Source organism: Ambystoma mexicanum, chromosome 1q (genome assembly GCF_040938575.1).
Source record: "Ambystoma mexicanum isolate Mex_15411 chromosome 1q, UKY_AmexF1_1, whole genome shotgun sequence".
NCBI classification, from domain to species: domain Eukaryota; kingdom Metazoa; phylum Chordata; class Amphibia; order Caudata; family Ambystomatidae; genus Ambystoma; species Ambystoma mexicanum.
In genome coordinates, this window is record NC_090922.1 from 1,193,837,157 (window position 1) to 1,193,863,875 (window position 26,719).

Sequence of the window (26,719 nt, forward strand, 5' to 3'; positions counted from 1 at the left end):
TGCCTCTGGTTCTGGATACTGCTCTGCTTTCTCTGGGTACAGCACTGCTTCTGGATCTTTCTGCACAGCTTTCTCTGGACCCAGCGCTGACCTGCACGGCTCCTGGATGCTGCTATCGCTGTCAGGTTTGCTGGATGCTGAGGCCCACTGAGAAGAGTTCTCAGTTTGTGGGTTTAGGCCCTTGCTTTGAGTTCTGAATCAAGTTCTTTGGAGTTTTAAAGTCTAAGTGTTGAATCTAGTATCTTCTGGATGTTGTGTGGTCCGGCAGAGCGCATTGCAGCAAATGGAATTGAATGTCCCTATCTGTCCTGACTGTCTGCTTTTATGTGTTTTGAAAGTGGGTGGAGAGGCTAGCTTTCTAGACCCTACCCCTCTCCACTTGTCATTGGCCACTTCATCCTCTTCCCCTTGATTGGGGGAATGAAATGAAGTGTCATCATGATGAGGTCTGTTTATGATACAGAGAACCCACCCCTGTCAAATTACACACAATCTATATTTTGACCCAAAAGACATATTTGCACAGGTACACCTTTCTTTAAAATTACATGCACCCATCACATATCACAGGAGGTATACCCTGTCCAAATCTGCTCTTCCTGGGGGCTTGCATCAGAAATGGCAACATTTGCACTTTTTAACTGGTTTTGCGCAAGGAGTATGGAGATTAATTGATGAAGTGTCAGATTTTTAACATGCATACATTTTAAGTAATACCATCTTAACTGCTAGCTTGCCCCCAGATCATACCACCGGTTGTAAAAACCTCTTAAAATGTGGGCAGAAAAATCACAAGAATTATAGTATCATTTAAATAATTTTCACAAGTCCGCTCTATGAATGATCCATCTTTTTAGAGTTATGTTCTGGCCCCAAAGGGGTGTGGTTCCCCCAGCACAAGGTTGAATTTCTGGTTTTTCCAGTTCTGCCAAGCCAGCTTGCTCTCACAGGCAGTGCTCCTCCCCTTTCCTTCCAGGAGGAAGCCACATTTACGACTCCCACCAATAAAACATTTGCCTGAGTCAGGACAAGGCTTTGTTCAATTTCCTGCAGAGCCCAGATAATTCAATCAGAGAAGTGTTATATCCCTTTTGGCGGGAACAACAAAAGGCAGCTAGGCCTGGGAACACAGCTGTTGTGCAAGTCTCAACTCCTGTCGGGGGTAGCTGGTGGGCAGAATTCAGTTCCTTAAGCCGGGCCCCAGCTAATGTCACTTTTAGTTACCCAGTTTTCTGCATTCAAATAAAACTAACCATTTTTACATATGCAGCTAGAATGCTGATTCTAAGTTTAAAACTATGACATTTAAACAATTGAAACCTATGTGACACTCAAAAGTAGGTCACTCATTTCTTTTAAACATTTAGATTTTTAGTGTCTTTCAGTCCAAATTTACTTAAACTGCTGAAATCCACAGCTCAGCCAGTCTTGTTATAAACCTTCAAGTCACTTCAGAATATAACTTTACATTGGATCCACCTCTCAGTAAGTCTTTCTTTGGCCTGCTTTGGGTTCATTTATTCAGTTTTACACAAAAAAGTCTGGTGTTGTTTTAAAACGCCGGCTTTCTGATAGTGGTGAGTACTGGTAATGCACCCATTTTTGGGATTGAAGAAAATGAATCCCCCACAATTCTAGGTTGCTTTTGGCAATCAGCATTGCCATTCCCAATGGTTTCAGGCTACTGTTTGGGTAGTCCAATGGTGGTTTTAGGCAGTGCCCTTCTGTGCCCATAACATCGGCAAAAATAGGTGGCAGCCTATTCTTCATGCCTTTCCCTGGGCATTTTCTGGGAAGCTCTGGCCATCATGATGTTTTCAATGCCAGTACACACAGTTTTTGAGGTAGGGCTCGGATGCATGGGTAAAAACATCCCACAAGATCAACATGTTGTTGATGGTTTGGGGTTTGGCGAAATGACTTTGTGAATGGCGCAGCTCCATAGGACCATGGAGTCGTACATAGATCTGGTAAACCAGGCAGATCATTGGGTCATGGAGAGTGTTGCATCACAGAGCATTTGTACTTTCATGGTGTGCGACTGTTTCCATTTCCTTGACAGATGGTCTGGTGAATAGGATGGTGTGTACCAGAGATATGTTAGTAGACCAGTGCATTCCAGTACATTCAGACAGAACACAATGGCAAATAAACTTTCTTTAACTTGCTTGGTGTCCTGCTGTGTGGGGTATATGTCTTTAGACTGTATGTTGGCGGCCGCTCCAAAATGGACAGCCTTCTTTACACTGCCTTGATGTATCCTCCAAAGATTGGGAGGTTGGCACCACTCCCTATGTGCTAAGCATCTGCCACGCCCCTTCTCCAAGCTTCTTCTCCTGACCCATTCCTACTTCTTTGCCTGTGCCATGGCTGCACCAAACTCTTGTACACTCCTCACCCTGCTCTCCCCAGGACCGCCACCTTCCCAGTTCACCTCCAGCCCTTCCCCCAACTACGACCTCAAAATTCCACTTACCTTCTCTCCTACTTTCTTGTTCGAGCCCCGGTGTGTGATTCGCTGTCCCTCACCATCCCTCCTCCTGTCAAGTTGCTGCCTTCTTTTGGGTGGCATTTCCTGGGCAGTCTCTTTTAGAGGCGGGTCAGGAATAAGGTCTAAATACCTACACCGCTGTGTTCCGTGCTGATGGGCATGGGGTAGGAAAGCATTGAGGTCGAGGGTAAGTACCACAGAGAATGTCAGCTGGGCCAATCCATTAAGCAGTCCTGTAGTATGTTGGAGGGTGCACGTGGCACAAAAGTGGTGGAAGGCCAGCAGCTTTTGGAGTGAAAGTATGGCAGTCCATATGCAGGTGTTGCTTTGTATGACAACTGCAATGAGCCAGGGATGCATGTAATGATCGCCCTGTCCAGTCTTTATACAGTCAGTATTTGCTCATTACTGACCTTCCAGGGCGATGGTGTTGGCTTGATACACTAGCGCGCATCCTTCTCCTCTGTGACAGGTGCCTTCTCTCAGCTTCCCTTTGGTCTGCCACAGCTCCCTCAAAACATCATTATCTGCTGTCTGTATGCATGTTCCTCCATGGAATGCGTGTGGAAGCTCTTTATACATGCAGTTTGGCACTACCACAAAATAGAGATTGTCCGGGACATGTTGGGGGGCTGTGGACAGCGCGTCCCAAAGGGCTCTCAGACATGTGCTTCCCCTACGGCACCTTCAACTTCCTGCGGTGTGCTCTGTGGTGGGCCAGGCACTAATGCTTCCTGGGCATTAGACATGGTTCTGCTTGCAGCTGCCTCAGATAAAGGTTTCCCCTAGTTCTGCGCCCTCGGGGAGCAGTGACAGTGGCTGTCGCATGTTGGGTACATTCCCAACAATCAGACATGCCCATTAGCCCAGACTGCAAGACAAGTACAATCACAGTCCAGCCCTCCTGCACACAGTTTGCTCATCACATACCGTATGTGACATACGCTGGCCAAAAGATTTCGTGAATCTTGGCATGTTTGTTGTAGTTCTTGCTGATTATTTTTGCAATGTTTGGTTAGCTCATTGGCATTTGAAGTGCATTCTTCGTTATGTTGCATGTACATTGTATTTTATCTCACATTTATGGGAATGCTAAATTCAAGCTGCTCCTGTTTGCTCAGTGTAAACCATGCACCGTGCACTTTTCTTAACAAGGTTCTTTCATGGCGAATATCAAGCATCGACTTTCATTCCGAGCGCCCCGGTGTGCACTTTTACAGCATCTTTCTTTGATAGGATGAAAGATTGACTGACCTACTTTTCTGCAGTTCTCTAATTATAATTTGCTCTTCTGGGATGGCCCGCGTTCCTTCTTCGGAAAGGCTCTATTTACTTGGATGTGTAATATCAAGTGTGTGACATGTGGGTGAACCCGCGACTCTCTCCCTATTACACAGCAGGGAATCACTACATCTCCTCCAAAGTCTAACGGCAAATACAAAAGACATATATGTCAAACGAGACTGAACTGGTCACCTCAAATACTTTCTGGAGGAGGTGAAATTGCAAAGCTAGGCAATGTGCACTGTGCCCATTACAACGAAAGTGTGCTTGCAAGGTTTAGCAGGGGCTGCGTTTCATCATGGCTATTTTGCGCACAGTGATCCAAAACCGTGCATACATTGTGTTATGCATAGTATTTACTCGAATGTGTGCGCTTTGAGTAAGTAGATAAACATGAAATACTTCACTAGTTGTATAATTTATTTAGTGTAGCCACTCTAACATATGGGCTTTAAATGCGGTACTATTTGTATGATGTTTGGTGGGGTGACAAAACCTTGTTAGGTGTGGGCGCTGGCTGAATTTGAGGGTCCACTGTTGCAAATTTTTGCTGATTATGACAATCTAGTAATAGTCCAGTCTTCGATTTATATGCATGGTGTTTTATTGGTGTTCAAATACATCATAGCCCATGGCATGTTGTGCCAGAATCCCAGGCCTACAAGCCTCCATCTAGCACCCCAACCCGGGCTGACCAGTCAACAGCTCTACCACGAGCCTGCTGCCACTCCACCTCTGCCTTGAGAAAGACTTTGGTTGAAACATGTGTCGGCTTTTTGTTTCACTAATTCTGGCACAACATGCCATGGGCTATGATGTATTTGAACACCAATAAAACACCATGGGCCTCATTATGACCCAGGCGCTAAGTGTTTAACGGCGCCGTAAAAGGCTGTGGTGCCGTTAAACGCCTAGCGCCTAATTACGAGGTCCCTTTGCGGGACCCGATCTTAACGGCTGGTTTTACCCGGTGGAGCCGCAAAGGGACCTTGGTGCTAATTACGGTACCACAATTTGCGGTACCGTAATTAGCGCATTCCCATTGAGCCCTATGGGGCAAAAATGGGAATGGGGAAGGGCCATGGCGGCATGGGGAATTACCACCCCACCAACCTCGGAATGGGGTGGTAATTCCCCATTCCGCCATGGCAGACTCCAGCATGGTTTAACGCCGGAGTCCTAATGAGGCCCCATGCGTATAATTCATAGATTGTCATAATCAGCAAAAATGTGCAACAGTGAACCCTCATATCCAGCCAGCGGCCACACCTAACAAGGGTTTGTCACCCCACCAAGCATCAAATCACCCAGGAACCCAGGAGTTGGTTCCCTGACAAACCATTTGCTAGGCTGCAGGCAAACTACAACCACCGATAGTAGGTGCGCAGGGGACCCGGCTGTCCCGACACCAACTCCCAACCCCCTTCAAACCCCTATTTGTATGATGTACCTATGGTAGGAAAACACACAAATATACTTCAAACAGTGCTGTATTTGTATCATATCGCTAGTTCCTGGCTCCAAAACTGCAAACTCCTCCTGTACCATAAATTAAATGACACATTAACTGGACATTCCACTGACAAACCTTTCTACTGGCATACTCATGCACGTACTACCACATGTAATGAAGATCCCAAGTGATTGACTCACGCAATATACTAACATTTAGAATCCATTGAAGGCCCATCTATTGGCAACCTGCCCACTTTAAGCCTCATCTGATACTTTACGTTTACCATTTACTAACAGTTCAGTTTGCTGAAAACCGCAGGCTACCAATTAAAACTTAACGGAAACTTCCACTGCTAGGCAATATGATATGATATGATATGATATGGCATTTATAACACGCCTATACACAAGTGTTTCAAGGCGTGATATATAGATATATATCACTGTATATATATATACAGTCCAATTATTTGTCCAAACATCTATGGCACGCCATGGCACTGACAATGTATCTGGTATCTCCAGTGACACTCCCATATCCTGTTATCCCTATGCTCCATCCAGAAACTCTCCAAACTTAGTATAATCTAAAGTTTGGAAGGCAAGTGGGATTCTTCAGTAAGATTTGCTGACTTTAAATCCACTCATTATTCCCATCTACAGTATTCTTCATCGACATATGTAATATTAGCGGACACGTGATCCACCCTTTACCATGAAATGAGACCCTCTGTCTTGGCTAGCAGCCCCCACACACTTATTATTTTCCTCATAACCAAGAGGTCTAAAGTCAAACTAACTTCATTCCCTCCATGCTATAGTGCAAAGGTCACAGCACAATCGCAATGTTTGAGCCATACGCATGGTGTTGTGTTATTGACTTCCACAAAGATTTGGCAAACAGCATCCCCAACATGGTGCTGGATGTGCTAGCAGATGGCCTCAAGAATACATCAACTCTCAAAGACAGTTCAAAGGTTTTTATCAAAAGATTTGAGATGGGGCTCAATAAGGGTTGTTCCTCTCTCTCTTGTCTCTGTTGGCTGTTTCCTCACTGACCCAGGGCTCCCTATATACCAAGGTGGTCACTAGAGATCGGTAACCCATACTGTCTAGTAGCGGACTGGCTAGACGTAATGGCCAAAAGACAAACACCCTAGCTGTCTCCCTCTTGGGGTTTCTAGGTGACCCTTTCCAAGGGTTCCACAAAATAATAATGTTCTTTTCAATAGGAATAGGTGCCCTCCAATTCCGCAGGCTCCACTTTATGGGGACTTTTAAACCGTGACATTCGTCTAAAATGCTCAGTGCCATGACGAAAAGTGTGCCCCTAAAATATTGCAAGGTGTAGGAGGAAGCGTACACACCCAAGTACATTTGTCAACCAAATAAAAATGAACCTTGTCGAATGCATTCAAATATAAAGGGTATCTGGTAATGGCCCTGATCACCCTGGTTGCAAACAATCTCGGAAAATACACAGTTGATCAGGGTCCAGAGTTTGAATAGACTTCAGTATAGTACTGGCAAAATATACCACCCCAACACAGACTTCACAAAAATAAATTCTCTTTTTAATCTAGTTCAATCATTAAAACACATTCTGTAGTATAAAACAAAAGGTCTGACACCCTGTATGGCAGAATGCCACAAAACACGAATAAGGTTCTGCATTTAACAAACAAACTAATATATACACAGGAACAAACATAACCCCATATACAATCATGAGCATTTATTGTGAAAACGTCGATGACCCAATACATTAGTCATGGGATTGTAGCTCTTAATTCTTATTGTGACAATTATATTATCCATTGTGTTAATTTCTTCAAGAACAGACTCTGTGGTCTATAGTTGGCACGCTGTGTTTCGGCCATAAGCAAATCAGTTTATGTGCACCCGGTATGGTAGGCCTTCATCAGGACAATCAAAAAGTAATTTATATAGGCAGAGCCTGTGATGGTGTATCCCTTGAGAGGGCACAGTTGCAAATGTCCCGACTCTGCTTGACTCAGGATGGGGTGGAGTCCTAAATGGCATATAAATCAACATAACATAATGTTGGGCCACCAACACAGATAGCCTCTCTGAGAAAAGCTGCATTTAGAAGTTGTGCCCAATAGCCTCTGAGAAAGTTGCATTTAGAAGTTGTGCCCAATAGCCTCTCCGAGGAAAGTTGCATTAAGAAGTTGTGCCCAATAGCCTCTCTGAGAAAAGTTGCATTTAGAAGTGTACCCAATAGCCTGTGTATTTAGAAATTGTGCCCAATAGCCTCTATGTATTTAGAAGTGTACCCAATGGCCTCTCTGAGAAAAGTTGCATTTAGAAGTGTACCCAATAGCCTATGTGTATTTAGAAGTTGGGCCAATAGCCTCTCTGAGAAAAGCTGGACGTAGAAGTGTACCCAATAGCCTATGTGTATTTAGAAGTTGCGCCCAATAGCTTCTATGTATTTAAAAGTGTACCCAATAGCCGCTCCGAGAAAAGTTGCATTAAGAAGTATACCCAATAGCCTATGTGTATTTAGAAGTTGTGCCCAATAGCCTCTCTGAGAAAGCTGCATTTAGAAGTTGTGCCAAATAGCCTCTCTGAGAAAGTGACATTTAGAAGTTGTGCCCAATAGCCTCTCTGAGAAAAATTGCATGTAGAAGTGTACCCAACAGCCTATGTGTATTTAGAAGTGTGGCTGGTTCCAGTATGGGCTGGAATGCAGGGAACGTTTGGAAGAGCATGTAACCCACCATATCACACCCCACGCTTACTCTCTCCTCTACATCACCACCCAAATAGAATACAGAGATACTATGACACCATTCAGTATAACTGTTCTCATACCAACACTTCTCGCTCACTCCCCATCACTCTAAGTAAACACCGCTGGTTACACACCCCCCAGCCAGGCGTTCTCCTCAGGCCTAACACAGCCACAGTCGGTCTGGATAAATCCTGCCAGAACGAACACATACCCCTGACATCAACCACCACACCTACCGCTAAGAAGCAGCTATTTCAGGAATACCGCACCAGCTGCACACATACCGGTGCGCACACTCCCCACTCTCTCTACTGACCTGAACTTCGGTTCCCAAGGGCGTTCAACCTACCAGCGCCTTCAGACCATACCAATGGTATATAAGGCGCTATATAAGTGTAAAATAACATAACATAACATAACAAAAATGTATCAATAATTGGGTAAGGATCTGTTGCATCAGGCACGCAAAATAAAATAAATGTGTAACTAGATTTGATTCTAGTACCCACAATTTGTGTTTTTGTGCAACCACAACACAAACATTAAACAAATGACTACCACTGGCAAATAAATACGTTATGCCTCATATAAACAATGTGTGAACAACAGGTATGACAATGGGGGTACAATTTGGTAATCCTAGCTGGAGATAGGGACATACTAGTGAGCATCTTAAAATATTACAACTGTAGAAAGGGAGATATGGGTCTATTTATTAACAGTTGGACCACGTAGAACAAGTCAGGTCTGCTTACTGTTTGTATATGTGCCTTATTGTATATACTAATAGTGCCCTTTACCCTCTTTAAAGCTCAATATGAAAACTTCATCCACAAGGAGGGAGTCTGCAGTTCGAATATGATAAATATATAGATGTAAAATGATGTAATTATAAGTGTCTAGAAAAGGTGTAACTAGGAATTAGATATGAAAAATGAAAGTCCTGAAAGGTAGGCAAGAAACAATAATTGTACATATTACCAAGAGAGGAAATAGCTTTTGTTTCATAAACCCTAACAATCCTCATCCAAAGGGAAGCCAAGTAAAGTGGATCAACATTTAGCCCAGTGCAGACATGGAATCTGCGGAATTACCATAGATCTACAGAGACCACAAAAATTCTGGACTTCTGACTAAGGGGGTTTTGGGATGGGCCATCTTAAAAAAAACATATGTCATGAAAAGTCACATTCTGAATGAAAAAGATCTGACTGCGAAAAGCCTTTAATAGACAGCCCAGCTGTTTAACTGCAATGCCAAGATACCCTTTAACCTTGAACATATCATCATAAAATGGTTGTACTTCGCATGTTGATGTTTCGAAATCAACCGTGTGTCTGTACAGTCACACCATTTAATCTGTTGATAAGACATATATCAGCATAGCCTTTTGTCTATCAAGCAATCAGGGAATATCCCCATTTTGATCACTTAACATGTCCTATGAGTGCGCAGTCTAGATATTTCTTAAATTCCCCTAAAACAAAAACAAAAATCAATTGAGGTACATTAGTAGTATGTCTAGGTGAATGTATTCTTCCAAACTTCGAACTGGCCAATTAAAAGGTGGTTCAAAAAGTTCAAACCTAAAGTTCAAACCATCTGGCTGTATGAGTAGCCATGCGGTTGAACTTCATGCAGTCCTGGGCAGCTTTTAGAGAGGAAGGGGCTTTCTGTGGAGACAGGCTTTGGACATTTGTGAAAGTGTCAACTGGACTAGTTGGGAAGTATGGTTGTAAGAGGTGGTTATGGTGTGAGGGTTTGGAAAAGCCAGACTTTAAGAAAAGGCTATTAGTACATTTGAAAAATATTTTTTGATTGTACGGTGTGACACATTCGGTTTTTCACCCATTAATGGAAGGGAATCCCTGAGGGGGAGATCAACATGGAGGTCTGGTTTATGCGATACAGGAAGAAAGTTACATTGTTCATGGAGGCAGGAGATAGCTATCAGTGTCCAACACATTAATTAATTGAACTGTGCAGGTGCTTTTTGGTGACACTTGGGTGTAGACAATCAGGGAGTCAGGACACGAGATAACATTTCTTGACTTGAGGGGACTGTGCAGGTGCCCTTGGGTACAGGGAGGACGAGAGAATCCCTGAGAGCAGTTTGTGCTACTTTGTTGACAGTCCCGCGACAGTCCCGCGACTCTTGTGGTTGGAGAAAGGTACAGACATTTAGGGAGGTAGGAGATAACTATCAGTGACTGTCCATCTCTTTAAGTGAGTGAACTGCACAGGGTGAAACTAATGTGCAAACATTCAGGGAGTCACAATGTGAGATAACACCTCTTTAGCTGCAGGTAAAGGCACGGGTTTTCTAGGGCAACACTCAGGTGCAGGAAGGAGCAGAGAATCCCTGAGCACAGCTTATGCTACTGTGTTGAGGCATTGACATGACACTTGGGGTGAGAGTAAGTTAAAGGCATCAATGAGAGGCAGGAAATAAATGTCAGTGCCCATCCATCTCTTGAATTGACTGAACTGCAGAGGTGCCCCCGGGTGACACTGGTGCATGTTTTCCTACCATCACTTTATGTACTTGGGAGCACTGGTCCAGTGACACAGCTCGTCTCACGTTGGGAAAGAGCTCCTGCCGCCGCACAGCTCGTTCATCCATTGAGCATCTCCAGGCATCTGACTTTTTGCAGACAGCTTCCCAGTCACTATCAAGCACTGGGCAATCAAGACCACAACCTAGGCATCTACTTACCTGAACATGGTGGACGCACTTTGCACTCAACATCGTCCCGACCACAACTAACTGTCCTGAAGACCGTTCGGTACTACCCAACAGCACTGCTTCAATCTATACAGCCACTGCCACTTACCATCAATATACCGAACCAGAAACACCAAATTTTGTGTGTCGACAATGTTAACGTATTGTCATCCAAAGCAATACATGAAATAAAATGTCACTCTGCCTACTAACCCACGAATATGCAGACTACAATGTGCTCAACAATGCATATCTTTAGTGCTACGGCGCTTGTTGTAAATATGTTCCTTTTATGTGTTAGTGTAAATAAAACCTTTTTTTGACATTTTTGTATCTCAAGGTGTTCTGTCCTTTGAGCTAGCAGCTACCTAGCTCCACTGCAATTCTGTGACCCTATGTCACGCCTTTGGTTAGGGTAGCCTTTGACTCTATTCCTCTCTTTCACTGAACCATTAAAATGGGTAATAATACCATTCATTAAAGTGTTTGAAGATGGGAGGAATCCAACATGAATCACTGTATAAATTGGGCAACATGGTTTTACATTTTTAAAATTTCTTTTCATACATTTTTGGGAGGGTGTTTTCATATTTTGTTCTTTTTTTCGTTGCCATCTCTCAAACAACACCCAAAGGCAACAACAGGAAATAAGAAAAAAGGAAGTTTTTTCTTCAGTTTCACTCAGTTTCACTTGGTCGAGCCAACTAAGTGCAGCTCGAATCAACAGAGTCCTGTGGCGCAAGAAAGATCAAGCTGCTTCAAATCAATAGGCCTATTCGAAAAAAGTTGTTCTCCAACTTTACCAAAAGAGGCCTATTGGCACTAGGTGGACTGAACCATTTCTAACTGCGTAGGAGTCAAATCAAATATTTACTGACTCAATTTGACTCATCGGAACCGGTTTGAGATTTGAGCTGTTGCTCGCCCCCCATAAATAGACCCACAGTTTAATTCTCGAGTGGTTTTGAAGATGTCACTAGCCTATTTAGGGAAAGCTCATCCAAGGCTGCATATTTAGATCCAATGTAACATCTACTCTAAATTATGTAACAGGTCATATAGAACTGGCTGTGGTATCAAAATTATCCATGTTCCAGGTCATACACATCATCTTACCTAAGTTCAATTTTTAACCACATTTCACTGCATTCTTGAGACATAAGAATGAGCTCAGCTAAGCCTCTTCCCGGATACCATTGATAATAACCAACTCATCCACATAGACATTAATATTATTGGACAAAAGGACACCCTCGACTGGTTTTATCTCATGAGTCATAGCTGTTGCTTACAACCCATCCAGTGTCCCCTTCATACATGACACACTGCCCCAATGAAATATCAGTGCAGGGAATGCGAAGGGACACGTGAGGGAAACTTCCATCTGCACCACAAACTAAAAGGAACAAAAACACCTAGCATTGTGCTACCCACTCCTATGGTACCTCCGTCATGTATATATATATATATATATACCTCTGCTGCACCGCGAAAGGAAAGAAAATACATGGCATCCTCCTTCTGAGCCCTAACTTGCTCACGTAGCTTGTCCCTGCCCCCCACCCCAAAAAGGAAAAATCATATTTGTGGGGTGACACACACTCCGTCCACTGTCACTGCTCCCCACTCCCGTTGCCACAGCTAAGAGCACTATCAAATTAAGATAGCAGGAGCTGAGGGAGCGTCACAAGTCCATCAGTAAGAACGGCTACACTTGGCAGCAGGTCGCTAACACTGAGAGACCAAGTGCCTAGCACAAACGCAGAAGAGTCACTGAGTTCACACTGCTGCTTGCACTCACATTTCACAGGCGAGCGCTTAATTCACTGAGCTATCTCACCGACTGCATGCCATCGCATATCAGTATCAAAATGCTGTAAAGATGGGCCTGCTGTTATCTCATTACAATGCGCTATTACTCTGGTGCTTTTTGTCAGAAATATTTCTGACCCTGAATTTAGCTTCACCAGTGGGCGGGTGTAGCGACCCCTCGCTTGAGTGGCAGGCAGAGCAGTCCTGTTATTTGCAGGTGGACTGTGCTGCCTGTCTCAAGCAGAGGTGTATCTCCCTGCTCTGCTTTTTGAAAACATTTTCAACACTGAGCCCTTTGGGCTCTGGAAATTGCTCAGAGGCAATACTGAGAAGTCAGCAGGTGTGTCAAGGTCAGCCCCACCTGCTCTCACCATTGCTGTTAGCGTATGAGCATGCTGACTGACAGGAGAGGAGTCCTCTTCTCTCCTGTCAACCTGAGTTGTCTGTGTGGGGCCTCGCCATCTGCTCAGTTTTGAGGATTTTGTCGGCATGCTGCAGATGCAAGCTAAGTGAAAATGTGCTGTGTCTGTTGTGTAATTTGTTTGTAGGTATGCGTGCATGCAAGTGGTGTTGTCTGAGTGCTTGTGAGCGAATGTGTCCACTTTGGGATCGTTGGTTTTTTTGTTTACATGCATGACTGGTGGACGAGTGTGCAGGTGAATGAAACATAGTAGGTTGTGTGAATGTACGAATGCCTGGTTAAAAGAGAGACTTTATGGTGTTTAAACACATGAATGCCTGGGTGAATCAGAGAGTGTATGTTGTGTGAATGTGTGATCCGCGGTTGCAGTAGAGAGTGTATGTTGTGTGAATGAGAACATGAGTGTACTTGCCCTGTGCAGAGCGTATGAGGCGGAGCAGTTGTCTTATTTGGGGCGGTTGCTACCTGCAGCATTGGATTAATACTGGGCATCAAGCATAAAGCATAAAGCAAACATGATGAGTGCTATGACCTAACTAAACTGGCATATTTGGGTGCAGCCAGTCTAGCTGCAATTTCTTACGTGGCATGGCATTTTTTGCTGGCCATCAAGAATAAAGCAAACATGAGGGTTATTACATTGTTAGACTGGCTTTCATTGGTGCAACCAATTTGGATGTGCTTTCTTACTGTGGCATAACATTTCCACTGGCAAAAGCCAACAGGGTTAAGGTCTTATATGGTAATAATGACATCTATTGGTGCATTCTGCATGGATATTTATGGGTACAGGCAGCATGACAAAGTTGTTTATACTTGCATATATTGTGGGCAAAGGCATTATGAAAATGTTTTGGAAAAGCTCTTGCACACTGTTGGTGACTTGCATGGATTGGATTTTTCCATGTGTTCCATACAAAATTGATTGCACACTTTGTGGATTTGTACCCACTTTTTCACAAAAGGTGTGCTTGAAAATGCACCATTGTAAGCCAATATTATTAAAATGCTCCTCCAATAAAGAAATTCGCCAGTTACCACTGATAAAGACCTGCCTGAGGGATCACATGACTCGTCCGGTGTGGCTCTCGTTTAGCACAGAACTTAAGACGCATCGTTGTTTAAAGAAGGCCTGCTATAGTGCTGAGCGTATTTGATCAAAGTACAGGAACTCATTTTGTGCAACGAGTCCCTGGATATCTTGACAAACAATATTGGAAGATTATGAATCCGTTTTAACTCTCAGTCAGAACCTCCAAACTGTCAGTGAGGCAGAAAATAATGCTCTAGAGTTTAGTGCCTGTTATTCGTTTGGGGAGAAGCTTTCTAGGATTTTGCGTAACGAAAGTGTATTTGCTTAAGTTAAATTCAATCAATATAGGCTAAATCCCTTTGAAAACCTGGACTTAATGTGCCTGATCCACAATGTATGGCATTTTCTGTGTGACACGTTTTGGAAGGGAAATTTATCTTGATGCGTCACACGGTGCCTTTGTTGCCCTTCGGCATTCGCATTTGGATGTCTGGTTGATGGTGGATCATAGCTGTTCCAGCTTTGGAGGTATTATGATTTTGGAGGAATCCTTAAGGATTATGGCCTTAAATGCGGAAATAAAAGTTTGAAAGAAAAAGGTTTGAAAATCCCAAGTGAGACAAAGCTTGAAGACGTTTGAAGAAATGAAGCAGCCATTAAACATTATTAGGAGGGAGACGTAAAGTGTTTACTGGGCAAGAAATGGATGGCTGTGTACCCATTTCAATATTAAAAGACCCATTTTTTTAAAAGTAGATAGTCTGGGACCTCAACTCACCAAAATGCCAGGGTGGCGGAAGTGACATCCCACACCCGCTGTCACTTGCCATTTAACCCTGATAACATTACCTGAAGTCACTAAAGCAGACATATTGGGGCCGAGTATAGCAATGTACCCTCTAGTGCCTTAGGGCCCGATTCATGGAATAAACTGCGCAAGAAAAAAGGGAATGCGTGTGAAATCGCATGCAAATCCCTGCTCGTCGATTTATGGAATTGAATGCGCAGTACTTGCATGGAGTTCGCGCAGGCTTGGCACGGTTGTGTGCGCCGCAATGGTCTTCCACGAGACTCTAGGCAGGTCAGGGGCGAGGCCTGCACAGAGGGTGGATACTTGGGCGGAACACTGAAATATGCAAGAACTTGCCCAAAAGTGGGCGTGCCGATGGATGGACTGCAGGCCTCCTACGCGCGGCTCTCAAACTCTACGCCAACCGAAAGCAGACGTAAGTACTCACCCAGTGGATGCGCAAATATGGAGGTGCTTTTGTACGTCAGATTGAGGGGTGTGTGCGATCAGACAGGGTTCCGATTGTACTTTGGGAGTGCGTACACAGCATAGAGGGGTGCAGGAACGGTTTACGGGGTTCACATGCAGGTTTTCACGAGTTATGATTAATGCTGTGCATGTTGTTGGGGTGCCGGTGACAGTCACGGGGGACCCTGCGCATGGTCCCGAAGTTGCAGGCCTGCTTGGGGGGGACATGAGGCACTGATTTCAGGAAGCATGCATTTGCATCTGGAGTGCGTGCAAATGTGGCAGTTTCTGGCTGTTTTGTCTTTGCTTGTGGCCGTTTCGGGGGCATTACGGCGGCAACTTGCGCTTGAATAATGCGCGTAGGACTCCATGAACAAATATCGTGCGCAGGTTTTTATCTGCACACCGTCTTGCGCAGGTTTGTTCTCTGCGCGTAGGCCTTGCGGGGATATATGCGCACAATTCCATGAATCGCGCCCTTAGGCTCTAAAGGGCCTCAGTCAAAAGTACAGAGAAAGAAAATCTAATGGCAGGATCACAACGGGGCAAGATTGGGTCTGAGAGTTCACATATATTAGGTTTCAATAGGCAGAAGAAAGGAGCCAGGCATTTGTACAGAGTCCAGTGGCTACCTGGACTTTCCACAGTTTACTTGAATTACCTGGACGCCATGCATCCTACATGATCCCTGGCCTTATTCCTTTCAGAGACACCACCCTCATCCCCCATCCCAACTGCATCATGCAGTTTTCAGGAGGTAGTGAGCTAAGAGGAATTACTTGGTAGGTATTTCTCATGTTTTTCATGGCCACCATATGGTTTGGAGTTATATTTCGAGAGGACTGGTGGGTGGAGGGGGGAACACCTGTAGTTGCTGATAACATTACAGCTTTTGCAGCATATCTGTTAGAGATTGGTGTCAACCTGATTGGTGTCAACCTGATTTTTGTTGCATTCAGCTCCAGACATGCCAATATAAAATACGTTTCATGCATACCTCAAGAAAACAAAGAAACACTTTTTAACACTATGGCATTACTCTGAGCCTATGCTTGAATTTATTGATGTTAACATTTAGGCATTTATAGTAATTAATTACCTATAATGCGATTTCACCAAAGCACTTTACATAAATCACTCCTACATGAAATCATTATTACTCGAACACCAACATGAATATTCATTTGTCGACCTTACATAGATTAAAGGTTGAGTAGACCTGGCTAGGAATCAAACTTGTGTCCTGCATATCACACACGTATCCCAGCAGTGAGCACTAAACCCACTGAGCTATTTTACCAGATTTTTCTCCTAACATGCATACCACAGTATTTAGTAATGCGTGGGTTCCAGGGGTTACATTTCTCTTCAACATAACACATATTACAATGCTTAGAAGCAGGAGAAATATATTATGGTCCACTAGTAGTGTTATATTTTCGTATAAAAAGCACTTTGGAGGTTAGGATAGTGTGGTGAGTCGGTATCCTAATGAATGTTTCTTTTTAACTGAAACGTTGATTAAAACGCATACTGTGTCTCAATCGGATAGCTCAGTGAGTTAAAACATAGCTCTGACATATTGCAGCTTGCACTTTTCAAGTTAAAATTTCAGCTGGGTTGAATCGGGCCTTCAGCATTTTGATGTCAATGAATTAAGTGCTATTACATTTCATAGTAATAACAGCTATTTTTACAGAGCTTAGAAGCAGGAGGAATCTGCCATGAAGCGCTATGAAAAAAAATATTTAATTCCAACTGTTCCACCAGGATAGAGGACAATCTAGGCCAAAGTGACATCAGAATGCTGAGGTTTTTTTTGTTGCACAAAATGGTAGGCCACAGAAACATAAACCATCAAGTTGACTCTAAATAAGAAGATCCAGACTTCCTGGCCAATAGAGAGAAACAGGTCCTGGGAATTACTACAAGGCGAGGGGTGGGGTCAGAGCAAATTTTGGGTGATTTTAATAGAGGGAAGCGGGAAACCAAGAAATATTTCCATGGACACTGGTTCAGCAGAAGATTTCTTCATTAGGGGTAAGATAGTTGCATCATTGAAGGAGGCAGCTAAAATTTCAGTGGCGAAAGAGAGGTTAAAGAGCTCAGAGAAAGAAAGGCAGGTGGTTAGGACTAAGTGCTTAACAGTTTGTGGAGCAAACAGGTTGATGCGAGTGCAAGATGGGTTTGGGCTGCAAAGATGCATGCTAATTCAGTAGGAGAGGTAGAAGAGAAGTAGGTGAGTGTATAAGGGGTAGGAGAGAGGGAAGGTGGGGGAAGGAGAGAGAGGATGGCTGTGAGATTGTCACCCATTTTAGAGATTTTTGAGGAAACGTACTGAGCAAAGTCATTAGTGAGAGGGAAGGGGCAATGCCTAATGGTATTGGAGGTGTGATGTGAGCAAAGCTTGGAGGGTAGAAAGTATGCGGGGGTGATTGTGAAGGGAAGAGATTAGGTATGTGTAGTAATGGGATTTGGAAGAGGTCAGTGCAGAAGAGAGGTCTGCAATGGAAGTTTTGGAAGCTAGGAGTAGGGTGGAGTCTGGGATGTTCAGCAATTTCGTAGGTCATGGCTCATATTTGTTTTAATGGTCAGGATCTCAGAGGTGATCCAGGACTGAGGACAGGGGCAGGAAGGCATGCATGTGCGTACAGGAGAATATTGTTCAAGGAGAGTCATAAGTGCATAGTGAAAGTCAGGAAAAGGGCAATCAACGTAAGAGACATACATTGGGGAGAAAGACAGGAGGGAGGTGCTATAGAGGCCTTCTTGAAATTCCTCTTGGCCATTGGCGAGACAAGAGAAATGCTAGAGGGTGGTGGGACCAAAATGGTAAATTGGACAGTGGAGTGTTCAGAGGAAGAGAGGTCAATTTAGCAGTCATAGGAAGAGAGCAAATTACAGAGAAATGAAGCTTCAAGAGATTTTCCACCAGTGGGTAGGCTGATTGTGGAGGGAGTAGAGGGAGTGATCTGATATGGTGGTGTTATGAGATTGGATGCTGAGGGCTTGGGAAGGTTGAAGCCCCTCAACATATCAGCAGGAAATGACTCAAAGAGATGGTTGAAGAAGGAGTTGAGTGGGCCAGGGGGTCGAAAGAGAGGCAGAACAGTGAGAGCAGTAGGAGGGATGAGTTGAATAGAGGCATAGTCAAATGAGGAAGTGTGATATCCAATAGGAGCAGGATGATTGCACTGTGGACCTTATTGATAATGAACCCCACTTCACTGCCCTTCATAACAGGTCAGGGAGAGTCACAGAAGGTAGCAAAGCCAATGTGGAAGGTCACTAGTGTAGCTGAGTCATGAGGGGAGGTCTTGGTTTCAGTAATGGCAAGAAGTGAAAACTGAGGGTGTTAAGAGTCAAAGGGCCTCATTACGACCCAGGCGGTAAGTTACCGCCTGGGCCGTGACTTTACCACCATGGCGTAAACTACGTTTACGCCATTGTGGTTGGTGGACTTACCGCCCCATCCCGACCTTGGCGGGGCGGTAAGTCCCCAATCCCCATTTACCCTTCCCCATTCCCATTTTTGCCCCATAGGGCATAATGGGAGTGGTGCAGGCGTTAATTACGCCACCGTAAATTACGGTGGCGTAATTAACTCCATGGTCCCTTAGCGCCATGGATTTTAACACCTGCTAAAAGCAGGTGTTAAATCCGCCATGGCGCTAAGGGACCTCGTACTCAGGCGGTAAGGGTCGGCGCTGTTTATGCCGGCGTAAACCCCTTACCGCCTGAGTCGTAATGAGGCCCAAAGTGTTCACTGACGTAAGACAACTGGTTGCAGAGAGCAGAACAGTGATAGGATGTGGGGGAGAGGAACCGGTATTGTGTGGTAGCTGAGGGGCATACGAAGTTGGCTGTTCTGGGGAAATAGGAATATGGAGTTTAAGGGGTGCAGTATAGGGGTTGAGGAGTGAGATGAGGAGTGGAAGAGTGAGGTAGAAGTAAGACCCAGTTTTGACTGAAGGCTAAAAGAGAGGAACAGAGAAGAGTGAGTACAAGGAAGAAGGGAGCAAAATCAGGGTGCATGATGGATGGTAAAATAAGTGGACAAGTGAATACATTAGAGGATGGTTGCATGCTGAGAGGGAGAGGGTAGGAGAGTAAACGGCAAGGGAAAGGAGGAGAGAGGAAAAGGCTGGCTAGGAAGAGACTATGTAACATGGAGCAAGTGGTTCGATTAAGTGGCTGCTGTCTCGCTGCTCCTGCTTTTGCTCCGGAAACTCTCTTTGTTGACACAGAACTAAGGACTGCATTCATTTGTCGGGCGGTCCCGCCCCACTTTTCCTGCAAGCCTCAAAAGCACTGCTCCACGCACATCGTGCGCGCATCAAGCAAGTGGTTCCATTAAGTGGCTGCTGTCTCACTGCTCCTTCTTTTGCTCAGGAAACTCTCTTAGTGGACTCAGAACTAAGGACCGCATTCATATGTCGGGTACGAGCCCCTGAGGATTTTAACATTGGGATTGACCTGCTCGTACAGGGGTAGGCTTGTGTCACGAGCAAAGCTTGTGTTTCTTTAATGGATATTAAGAGTTTTCTAAGCTGTTTTCTCATTTGCTTCTGTATTCCAGGCCGGTCCCGCCCCATTTTCCCAGCAAGCCTCAAAACCACTGCTCCACACGCATCGCACGTGAGCTTCGAGCAAGTACTTCGATTAAGTGGCTGCTGTCTCGCTGTCTAGCGAGATAGCGTGGAGCGGGCAGCTTGTATTTTCAAAACAGTACGTTTGGTTACATCTCATATGGCATTATATACGCTTAAATCTAATATGCCGGCTGAGTTGAACGCTCGGTTAAAGAATACATCGGAACCGAGCGATTTACAAAAAAACAAACAGTGTCTGTATTTAATTTAAAAAATGTCCCATAAGAGCGTTGCAAACCTCAGCCTTCTTGTCAACAGACATAGGGCTTTTTTATAAAAGTGAATCAAACAAAGTTCCTACCGAGCTAAGCAATCATTAAATGCTGGTATATCCAAGCAACAGGAAGAAGCATTGCCATGTTCCATGGTTGCATCGGCTGGCTAGAATGGACTTACAAAAGGGACCTCGTCACAATTATCAACCCATCGGGATTTCGATCCAAATGAAATTTCCGATTCCGCAATAAATCTGGCATGCAAAACGGGGGAAATCCTAGAAGAGCCAACTTCAAATGTAATGACTTGTAAACAATTTTTATCTCAAGATCAGTCTCATATATTGTTACCTAATTATCCCAATAATGCAAATGATAGGATGAATAATTCACTTTCAGATCTGGTCATAACTGGTGAGGTAGATGAAGAGGCACTTGCATTTATGAATACTACAAATAAATCAGCGCATGACTCGCAGGAGGAGGTCATGTACATTTGCTGAAATACAGGAGATTTAATCCAACTAGATGATGGAACTGATGATTCGAAAATATTGAATGCCTCGATTCATGAAGCGAGTCAACCTCCAGTCGCGTCATCCCCCTCCCAATATGGCCTCTCAAAATCTCCCCCGATCTTCGATAGAACAGCAAATCACTCTCAGAACAACTCGCCCTCATTCATAGCGCCCACACCATGGCGTTCACAGTTCAATGAAGATGGGCCTTGTAGACAGTTTTTCATAGGAGAACAGCGCTCACACCGATATTCATTTCCTGAAGCGCCGGCCCTAAACAACACATTGGCCGCAATGAACATGGCCCTTTTGTCTATAGCCAGACACTATCAACGTTTGGAAAAAAAAACAATGGCGCAGACTGATTTACGTCTCAACCTATCTGAAAGTAATGCGAGTTTACAATCCATGCAACATAATCCAAATCAGTCTATGATAACTGTCTCAAACCGTCTTGAGGAAATATATGCAATGCTGGCACTAAATAAAAAGGAGCTCAGAGGGCCTCCTAATATACAAAATATTCCAATTATAGAGGGAACACAACTGTCCGTGAAAGACATCGGGCACAAATCTAATCTATTAAAGGAGACTAGACAAACTGTTCCTCCCTACATGGAAGAATTTCCTAAGCTCGTTGCCACTGAATTTGTTGCGAGTGACCCAAAAATTGATAAATGAAGTAATCATAATGTACAAAATGAAAACGTCATAGAAATGTCTAAGCAGTTGAACAATACTGACAAAAATCTGCTGGGTGATCCAACCCCGTTTGGTATGTTCAAGAAAGCAAAAGTGAAATTGCGTAATACTATTGTCAATCTGAATGCTAAAAACAGAAGGGCCATATTATTGCCATCAAATTCACGAAACCAAAAAGCAAAAACGAGACGTTTTGGAAAAGTTCTATCAAGAGTCATGAAGGATAAACAAACAAGTATACAGGGAAAAAATCAAGAGCTAATGAGAGAGGGGGATATAGAATCACAGAGTGCGGTTGGCCTTATTCCGTATAAGCCACTCGATGACTTGATAAAGTTAACTAAGGCATCGGAGAAGAAGGGAAAGCAGAGTGGCAACAAGGGACAAAAATCTGACGCATCTGTTGTGCCGCGGATATAGGTCAAGTGAACTCAGAGTACATAAGAGAAATGATCAAAGCTACTTTAACTGAGTATATCAATCAAGCTCAAGATAAAAAGGGGGTCACAGAAATGTTGGGTAGAAATACTCTAATCAATCAGAATTACAGACCCATTCTAAAGGGCCCCAATTGTCAGATAGACAAGACCACCACTCCCGAACTAACAACATCAAAGATGCATGAGAACAATGGTGCAAGCTACGTCCAACCAAAAAGGATATTACCCATAGCTAACAGTCGGCAGTCGGCATGTGAAAAAACAACATGAAGCACAATGTAAAAGCCATTAACTAACATTGAAATGTCGAGATCACCCATACGCTGATCTAAATAGAGCTAGCGTGTTAAATATATGTCAGGACATTGAGAGCCTAACAGAATTAACTACAACAGACATAGAGCTAGTAGAGTTCATTAATGATGAAGACCTTTCTGAAGTAAGATTATACTTCCGTTCAGGAGTTGTATTACATACATTGTGGTCAGCACATCATGCATTCTATTATCTGGGATTTATCCTGAGCTGTGATCTCCCATTAAAGAGAGATACTGGCTGAAGGGTATCGATAGTGAGGCCCAAAATATATGGGCAGGCTCCCCAGACAGATCATGTTAGCATCAGAATGAATGACACCGACATGAAACGAAGTTTAAGATCGTCTGGAGTTACCATTCAAACGCCACTCAAGTACGATGTTCATATCAACCTGATGTCCTGGAACACTAGGGATCAAGCTCATTTTATTATTTCCAAACATAGTGACCTATTTAAATATGACCTCATTGTTCTAGAGGAGACGTGGCGGACTAAAGAAACAATTTGGGATGAATATAATATAGCCACAACATCGGCAATAGTCAATGCAAGAGGTCGACCAATGGCAGGTCTACTCATAGCAGCGAGAAAGGACACATTTACCCACTTAGTCGCCTGCAAATCCCCTACTCCATATATACAGGTTGCGAAGGTAAAGCAATGACAGCATACGGTAGCCATTGTCAATATATATTGGGGACGAGCCAAATTGGACACTGAGGCATTCTTTGAGCACATCCAAAATATATTGGATGACTTACTTTTAGATGTATCAGTAGACTACACTATGATAATGGGTGATTTGAATTTCCATTTGGTAAATAACCCTGCAAAAGCTGATATGTTGAATGAAAATAAATGGACTAGCTTCATGGAAGATAGATGCTATATCATCCTTAATGGAACTATAGAAGGTGATATACCTCTGCAGTGTACATGGTCCAATGGCATACAGCGGGCCACAATGGATTACATATACACTGATGAGAAATTATTTGAATTAACCCATTCACTAACTATCTACAATTCACCATTTAGTGATCACAGGTAATTGCATCTAAAATGGTCATGGCCTATTAAAGTTAGTCCTAACCCTACTTTGTTATATTGCCCTGATATTTTGGTCAACAATGCAGGAAACCGAGTTAAAGATAAAATCTCCAAGACTAGCACTATGGAAAGAAAATCTTAGACAACAAAATCATCCATTGAGGTAATTGAAAATGGATGTTATAAGTCTGCTATGCAACTATTTGACCGACAGGGCACACAAAGAGGGAATACTAGGCAGAAACACTGTCATGGTTTTTATTTATCTGTAAAACAACATAAAACTGATCTGTGCCAAAACATTCGAATGTTACAATCTGGGAATGCACAGTCAGCCTTTCAAAAAAAAAACATTTGAAATCTGCATATAAGAATTGGATTAGAGGTCATAGAGCCATGCAATATCATAATGATGGTCGACAGATGCTGGCTCAAACTGTTACCAAGACAACATCAGGCATATGGGCATTATTAAATACAGCCACAGGCTCAGCCCAATATGCAGCGCAGTCGAATTCAAATTCTTAACATACATGGAGGGAATATTATACCAACGTTTATCAGACGCCTTTTCCAGATATGTGTTTAAATCTGTGTAACTTAAAAGAGTCGTATATATTACCTTTTGACAAAGATGATATTGCTCACTGCATTGCTAAATTAAGTCGATCCCGGGAGGGTATCCCTGATGGGCTGCATAATCTCATTTTAAAGAAAAATCCTGAGTATTGGGTGACAAGATCATATGGACTATTCCAAACTGTGATGACATCTGGTAATACTCTGAAATCCCGGAAGAAGTCCATAATTCTCCCAATATTTAAAAAGGGTGATAGGGCGGACCCAAAATCCTACGGACCTATTGCCCTTTTAGATTGCATTGGAAAGGTTTTCTCGCGGCTTGTATTATGTGAATTCAATAAATGGCTACCTAGACATAATTTAAGAGACTCGTTTCAAATTGGCTTTGTGCAAGGCCTGGGAACATCTATAAATCTTATCACCTTGACTGCTATCTTAGAACAAGCCAAACAGAATAAACAACCGATATATGCTGCATTTATAGACTTCCGGACAGCGTTCGACTCTGTCCCAAGAGAGCTCCTAATGAAAAAATGGATGAGTGCAGGATGCCATTGGTATATTCTCAAATGGGTGTTCGAATTGCATGCTATCACTAGCATTCACATTTGATTAGATCGGACGGGCCTCCTATCAGACATCATACCAACTAGTTGTGGCCTTAAGCAAGGATGCATCCTTGCATCCACACTTTATAATTTCTATAATTCAGACATTGTTTACCATTTTGCCAACCTATCAACTGACTAACCACGAATACTAGGGGTACCAATCAAATATCGTCTGTATGCAGATGATTTGATTCTGCTTGCAAAGACGCCTAAAGTCATACGTCTGATGCTAGATGCATTAGAATCTTATTCAAAGGACAATTTATATAACAATTAACACTAATAAAACCCAAATCATTCATTTTGGTCAAACTAAACGACAAAAGTCGACATACAAATGGCAATTGCAGAACTGTAACCTAGAAATTTTATCTCAATACACCTATCTAGGAGTAGTAGTTAATAACCATCTTCAAGATAAGCCATATGAGGAAAGTATGGCCAATAAATGATTAACAGCCATATCACAAAGTAAGATCATTAGTGGAAAATACTGCACATTCTCCATTGCGCCTATCATTGTCTAATATTACTCTATGGTGCTGAAACCAAGCCGTGGAAGTCTGATGCATCTTGGGCAAAGCTGGAGAGCTCCTACTGGAAAAAGGTTCTGCAATTGCCAATGTCGGCATCAATTCCAGTAATAAGGCATGAATTAGGCCTAATATATTACTCGCTGCTAACTATAAATGGAAGGCCTGTATTCTCTATCGTAAAGGCCTTTTGAAAGAATCTGATAATGGCCTCTTATTAATGATGTCATCGCATTTACAATCATATGAAGATAGATTTCCAAGAATTGAGAGAGCTAAAGTTCAAGAAGCGCTGCACGATGCAGGCATATCTACCATTCGGTTAATAGAAAATCCAAATAAGGCCAAAATAAAAATGTATAAATATGATTGGATTTGTACAGGGCAATTATGCCTGAAAAACAAACAATTTGCTAAGAATAAAGATTTTCCATAATAACTTACTAGAAAGTCTTGATTCTATTAAAGACACGGAGGCGAGCATTATGCTTCTCTTTCTTTTATTTAAATATTTAAAGAAAGGCTCAGCAGCAAGATATTTTTGTGCACCAAGTGTTATATGAGTAAACATAGAAAAGGGGGTGCACTAAATATATAATATAACAAGTAAAACATAACATAACAGTAGTATCTTCGGAGTTCTGAAGAAACAACTCCATTTCCCAGAGTTCCCTAGTGTCACCAAAGAAACATCAACATGTGACTTAGTCCTCCAATGGGTGTCCTGATCCCTTCATAAACAGTCCTAAACATGATGCGACTTCCTCTTTCGAAGCTGCGAACTTGGTTGTCCATGGAAAGGTAGCACTTGAAGTTGTTAGATCCGTTGAACAGCTGATCAAGTGGATTTGTCGGCAGGCGCTGTCGAAAAGGAGATAGAAAGCAAATTACTTCATGTATATAACAACCCTAGTTCCCTTATCGGGGTGGGAGAAAATGTCATTGGTTATTTATTTATTTCTCATAAAAGCAATCATTTCTTTGTGAGGTTTAGTAACTTATAATAATACATTGTCACAATTAGGAGAGAAGTACAGTATTATTTTCTCATTGGGTGGGATAATGCTCGCCTCCGTGTCTTTAATAGAATCAAGACTTTCTAGTAAGTTATTATGGAAAATCTTTATTCTATGTCAAGACCGGAGGCTCCCATTATGCTTGTTTAAAGCTTACTCACCACAATAGATGCCGGTTGATCTACTGGTTTCAAGTAGAATTGTTTAAATACTGATTCGCTTGCCCAGTCTGCCATTCTCATAATGTCTTCTAGTCGAACTCCAGCCTGAAAGGCTTTAGAGGCCATAGCTCTCCTCACAGAGTGAGCTCCGAAGTGCTGGGTATCTATCCCGGCTTGATTTAGAGTCCAGCGCACCCAGCGCGCTAAAGTGGGGGCGGAAACTGGTTTGTGTGGTTTACGCAGAGCTATCAGTAGTTGCCCATTGGGGAGGGCCCTAAGGGGGGCTGTCTTTTCTTCATAAACCTTCAGGCATTTCACCAGACAAAGTTTGGGTTGGTCCCTGAAGGCGGGGTAAGAAATTACCCTAGAGTTACATTTCGTTCTTCTGTGTATGTGAAATACAATACCATCAGGAGAAAAGGTTCTGCCTGCTAGGTCAAGGGCTCTGACATCAGAGACTCTCCTGCAGGAGACTAAGCAGAGTAAAGTAGTAAGCTTGCCCGTGAGGGCTGTACGTGATAGTTCCTCATTATGATGCCATGAAAGGAAAAGATTCAATACTTTGTTAACGTCCCAGAGTTTGTCATAGCGGGAAAGGGGCGGGACTGTAAGTCTTACTCCTTTTAATAATCTGCAGACGAGGTGGTGTTCACCAGCTGGTATTCCTTCAATGAGGTCGTGACC